Genomic DNA, 5,874 nt, shown 5'->3' with positions numbered 1-5,874 from the left:
AGCGAATCCTGTGGAGACTTAATTGAGAATCTTTTGAAAAGGTTTGCAATTCGTTATGAGAAGACAGTGCCTTTTTCTGCACCTAAATTTTGTTGCTGAAAGAAAGGACTTTGATTGAGATGTCCACATGCATGCTACAGGACTCTAAATTGCCAAGGAATCTATGGGCTGAAGCCATTAGTACAGCTAATGAGTTGCAAATCGGATTGCCTGTGGAAGCAAAGGCTCTTACATCATGTGAACTGTGACATGGATGTCCTCCTAGCATGGCACATTGGAGAGTATTTGACAGCAAAGCTTATCAATATATTCCATTGACTGATGGGAAAGAGCTTGGAAAGACATGGCGAGTTTTACATGTTCTAAAGATCTTAAAGAAAATTGCTATAAAGTCCACTATCGGTGTAACTCCACAGATACTAACTAAAACCTGGAAAGACGCATGCTGGAAATGTAAGAAATAGAAAGGTGTACTCTATCATATGTTATGAAAGGGTAAACGGGTTAAGAACTATTGGGAGAAGATACATAATACAATTAATAGTATTTTACAATCAGAATTAGGATTTACTCTGCAGCTGTATTTTCTCAACATGATAGATGTACAAATAAACAAACTTGCAAGGAGAATAATTATGTATATGATTATAACAGCAAGGATAGTATTGGCTAAAAAGTGGAAAATAACTGAAATACCTTCTGTTTGTGATTGGCAACAGAAATTAAGAGAAGCCATGGGAATAGAAAATTAACTAGAATAATGAAAGGGAGCTTTCTAAGCAAGTTGCTGAAAGAGTGGGAGAAAAAAAGAGGAAAAATTTAAGTAATAAGTGATTTTTTTTGTAAACAAAATTAGGTAAAGGTAAAGGTTTCCCCTGACGTTAAGTCCAGTTGTGTCTGACTTTGGGGGTTGGTGCTCATCTCCATTTCTAAGCCGAAGAGCCGGCATTGTTCATACACATCTCCAAAGTCTGGCATGACTGCATGGAGCTCCGTAAACAAAATTAAGCAGCGGATATTTTAATTTCTCTTTTTACCAAATGGAACTCAGGAAAACTTGGGAAGAACCTCTACCTCAAAGGGAGAGAAGGAAGCAGTGTCTTTGACAAAGACTCTTTGTATTTATTGTTTAATTGGATTATGTTGTTGGATTATTATGTTGATGATGTTCTATGTTCTTTATTTATTTTTTCTTTCTGAAAATCAGTAAAAATATTACACAAAAATAATAACATAAAACAAAATAAATATGTTTCCAATGACAAAAGAGGCAAATCTGACAGAACAGCACAAGAAAGAATTTGAATTGGATTTCCTAATGGAACCAAAGGATACCGAATTCTTGACCCAGAAACTGGAAGAGTTACTTTAGGAAAAGTGATCTACTTGGATGAGAATGTTCAATCAACTGAATGTTCAATCAAGTCTGTATACAGTCTTGAAACCCTTCCTGCTCAATTCACTTTACCTGAGATTTCAGAAGGGGATGCAGAAATGGCACCTCCCAGTAACCTAAGAGCAGATGACACAGTGGAAGCCAAGAGATCACAAAGACAGAATCAAGGTTTGACTTCTTTTGTCAATAGAAGAGAGACCCATTAGCCATCATCTTGGAATGAAGTTCAGAAATTGCCAGAACCGGGGAAATACAGTACTAGAAGAAATGGGTTGTTTTCACAAGAATGACACTTGGACAGTTGTTAGCAGTCTCCTTGCAACCCAGCTCCCTGTTGCTTGGGCTGGAAATGGGGCTCTGACAGAAGCAGCCAGGCAAGGCATGAAGGATCCAAGACTGCCATTCCTGCCCACTCCCTTTGCCTCAAATGTGATCCTTCCTTCCTTGAAGGCCCAGATGGCAGGAGGTAGATTGCAAGGAGGAGACTGTAAGTGGGGCTCTAAATGCAGCCTCCTCAAGAGCAGCTAAGGGAGGAAGAGTCCAACACTGGGCAAAAGGGGGGGGGGGCAGAATTGGATCCTTCCTAACTTCCTTAACTGCTCTTGAGGCAAGGAAGGAAGCCCCCTTTGCAGCCTGGATTGCAAGGAGGAAGAGGCAACCGGAGACAGCAGATCGGTGAAAGTGGGGGTCGAGGGTAGGTCTGTCCTCACTGGCTCTTTGTAAGGAAGCAAGGAAAGGGAAGGAAGCCCATGGGCTCTCTCTTACCTTCCTTTGGTTGGTCAGTGGGAGGGGAGTGCTCTGAGCCCATTCTCCCTGGCTGGCTGTTAAACCCTGGGTGCTAATAGGAGCCTTGGCTTGATCTGGAGGCTGCTGAAGGAGGAAAGGAGGGGAGGGGGCAGCCTGGGAAAGGCCAGGGATTCAACTCAGGCCTGGTTGCTCCTGTCCTCCTCAAGTGTAATGAGCACCCTAATTTAGGCAAAGTAATGTAGATGAAAATGTTGCACATTTGCCTCGAGTAAATAAGGTAAACCACAGTAGAGGTAAAGGTTTCCCCTGATGTTAAGTCCAGTCGTGTCCGTCTCTGGGGGTTGGTGCTCATCTCCATTTTTAAGTTGAAGAGCCAGCGTTGTCTATAGACACCTTCAAGGTCATGTGGCTGGCATGACTGCATTGGAGCGCCGTTACCTTCCCTCCAGAGCGGTACCTATTGATCTACTCACGTTTGCATGTTTTCGAACTACTAGGTTGGCAGAAACTGGGGCTAACAGCGGGCGCTCACTCCGCTCCTCGGATTTGAACCTGGGACCTTTCGGTCTGCAAGTTCAGCAGCTCAGTGCTTTAACACACTGCGCCACCAGAGGCTCCACAGTAAACCATATTGATTACTAAAAGTATAGTATGTAAACTTAATAGCTACTTTTATATTATATACCTTATAACAGAAAAAAGTGTAAGAAAAAAAGAAAAGGGAAAAAAGAAAAGGAAAAATAGAGAAAAAAATAGCTTAATCCCCCTTGTTTATCACAAACATTGAAGTCCCCATTAATTTCTAGACATTGCTCTAATAGTTGATCATTAGGGTCCCAGCTAATTTGACCCCCCCATAATGTATTTGAAACTGTTGATAATTCACATTTTTTTTGCTCTTTGAGCATGATGATGGCCTTTGTTGTTTTTTGCTTCCTGTTTGCTTTGAGGGTGCTATTCTGTGCACCCTGTACCTGTACCTTTTTATCATGGCCTTGGGCTTCTACAATAAGCTTGTTGATTTGGCATTATATACATTATAGCAAAAAGAAAGAAAGGGAAAAGGAAAGAAAGGGAAAATAGAGAAAAAGGCCTTAATCCCCTTTGTTTATCGCAAGCACTGAAGACCCCATTAATTTCTAGACATTGCTCTGTTGATAGTTGATTGTTTGGGTCGTGGCTGCTGCAATGTTTTTCTTCAAGATGGAGCCTTCTCTTCTTTTCCATGGCTTTGCCCATTAGTGATTCCTCCTTCAAGTTGCAGAAACAGCAGCAGCCATCTGTGCTTTCGTTTCTTCGCAGTCACTCCTATCTGGGCACAAATGGCAGTGAATTCTTGTCTCATTGTCGCCACCAAAGCCCCATCTCTTCTCTGTCCCACAATCTTCATGAGAAAGTCATTTCTTTAGCTGGTCTTCCAGCTTGTATTTTAATTGTTGAATCACTTCTTGTATAATACTGAGCTTTTCTTCATGTCTTAGATGTATTTCCAAAGCTTCTCCCACTATTTTGATCACGTCTGCCATCTGAGCAGTGATTTCTTTCATCTCTCCTTGGAGCAGTCTTCTCTTTCTGGTAGAGTCAGCTTGGAATTCCTGTTTTAATTAAAAGAATGAGATAGGAAACTTAATTATTGGATTTAAGGGGGGGGGGGAGACCAAAAGTAAGCAAAAAGAAATGAAAGGAGGATGGGGTTGTCCAAGTCTAGAACATTATGGTGATGCCTTCCAAATTGAAAAATTAATAGAATTACAAGTGACAAATAAAAAATGGGTGAGATTTGAAAAGGAAATTAATGGAGTTGGCTGTGAAGACATGATCTATAGAAAATGGCATAAAAGGAATATTGATAAACTAACAGGACCAATGAAAGAAACAATGCAAGTGTGGAAGAAGTGGCAAGAGAGAATAGGCAGTTTGAAATCTAAAATGGCAACAGTATGGTCAAATAATAAAGAAAAAGAGTCAAATGTGAATAGAAATATCCAGATATTAAAGGAAAAAGAAATAGACAGAGTAGAACAATTATACAATAGTGAGGGAAGGGTAAGGGAGAACGAAATTAAATAATGGCTTGGGCAGAAAAATTGGCTACAGATAAGAGCAATTTTTACCTATCTGAATACTAAAGAAAATATTAATCTGGTAAAAAGAGAAGACACAACCTTTGAAAAGATAATAAGAGAAAAAGTGGAAAGAAATAACACACAAGCCAGTAAAATATATACAATGCTAACAGAGGCTGACGGGTGTACAATACAAGACTTGAAAAGTTTGTGGGAAACAGAGTTACAAATTACAGAACAAGATATGAGACAAGTGGTAGGGACGACAAGGAATACAAAAGTAAAAGAAATGAGGAGGAAAATATAACATAAGTAGTATCGTATACTCTGTCAATTACAGTAGAGTCTCACTTATCCAACACTCGCTTATCCAACATTCTGGATTATCCAACACATTTTTGTAGTCAATGTTTTCAATATATCGTGATATTTTGGTGCTAAATTCATAAATACAATAAATACTACATAGCATTACTGCGTATTGAACTACTTTTTCTGCCAAATTTGTTTTCTAATATGATGTTTTGGTGCTTCATTTGTAAAATCATAACCTAATTTGATGTTTAATAGGCTTTTCCTTAATGCCTCCTTATTACCCAACATATTCGCTTATCCAACATTCTGCCGGCCCGTTTATGTTGGATAAGTGAGACTCTACTGTAGTGTATTATTTTTAAAAGGGGAGCACCCAGTGCTGGCATGGAAGTCAACAGAAAGGGCGGTTTAGGCACATGATGTGGAAATGCAAACAGGTACAATACTTCTCGCAAACTATACAAAATGTGTCAAACCAAATATTAGGAACTGTTTGGGTTATAACAAAAGAAATGGCAGTCATAGTACAAAGAGAGGGAATGGGAAATTACAGGGAAATAAAGGAAGCAATAATTGAGTGCACACAAGTGGTGATAGTATTGAGATGGAAAGATAAATCAAAGTGGACAGTAAATAAATGGTATCAGTATATGGTGGACCAAATGGAATTCAAAACATGGATGTAAAATTAAATGATTCAAATGAAAATAATGAAAATAAAATGCAAGAAATTGAAGAAAGATGGATCCAGGTCAAGAATTATATTATGAATAAGTCTAGAGATCGGGCCATAAGAAGTAGAATACAAATGTTATACAATATGTAAATCTAGAAGGATTGTCTCAAACAGGATTAATATGTAAAAGAAAATAATTCTCGTGGTGGTGGTGGGAATTGTAAATGTTGTGTATGTGTATGTCCTAAAATAAAAATACATTTTTAAAAAAAGAATTCCTGTTTTAATGGTTTAAAATACCCCATTGTTCCCAAATTTCTCTCATCCCTAGTTTGGCCATCTGTTCTTGTGTTGTCGAAGGCTTTCATGGCTGGGATCACAGGGTTGTTGTATGTCTTTCGGGCTGTGTGGCCATGTTCCAGAAGCAACTGGAACATGCCACACAGCCTGAAAGACATACAACAACCCATCTCTTCTTGTTTTCCTTCTACCTGATATGCATGGCTTCTCCATTTTTTTCTTCACTCCCGTCACTGAAGTCGCTTTCATCCACAGTCTATGCTTGCTCTTTCATGCCTCTTGTTGATGGTTGCTGTTTTCTAGGCCTCTTTCCTTTTTTTTTGATGATGATTTCTTGAGCAGCTCCAATTTAGCCCTCTTAAAATTGGTGAGTA

Source organism: Anolis carolinensis, chromosome 3 (assembly GCF_035594765.1).
Source record: "Anolis carolinensis isolate JA03-04 chromosome 3, rAnoCar3.1.pri, whole genome shotgun sequence".
NCBI classification, from domain to species: Eukaryota; Metazoa; Chordata; class Lepidosauria; order Squamata; family Dactyloidae; genus Anolis; species Anolis carolinensis.
The sequence above is the reverse complement of the archived record's forward strand: the minus strand, read 5'-3'. Positions refer to the sequence as shown.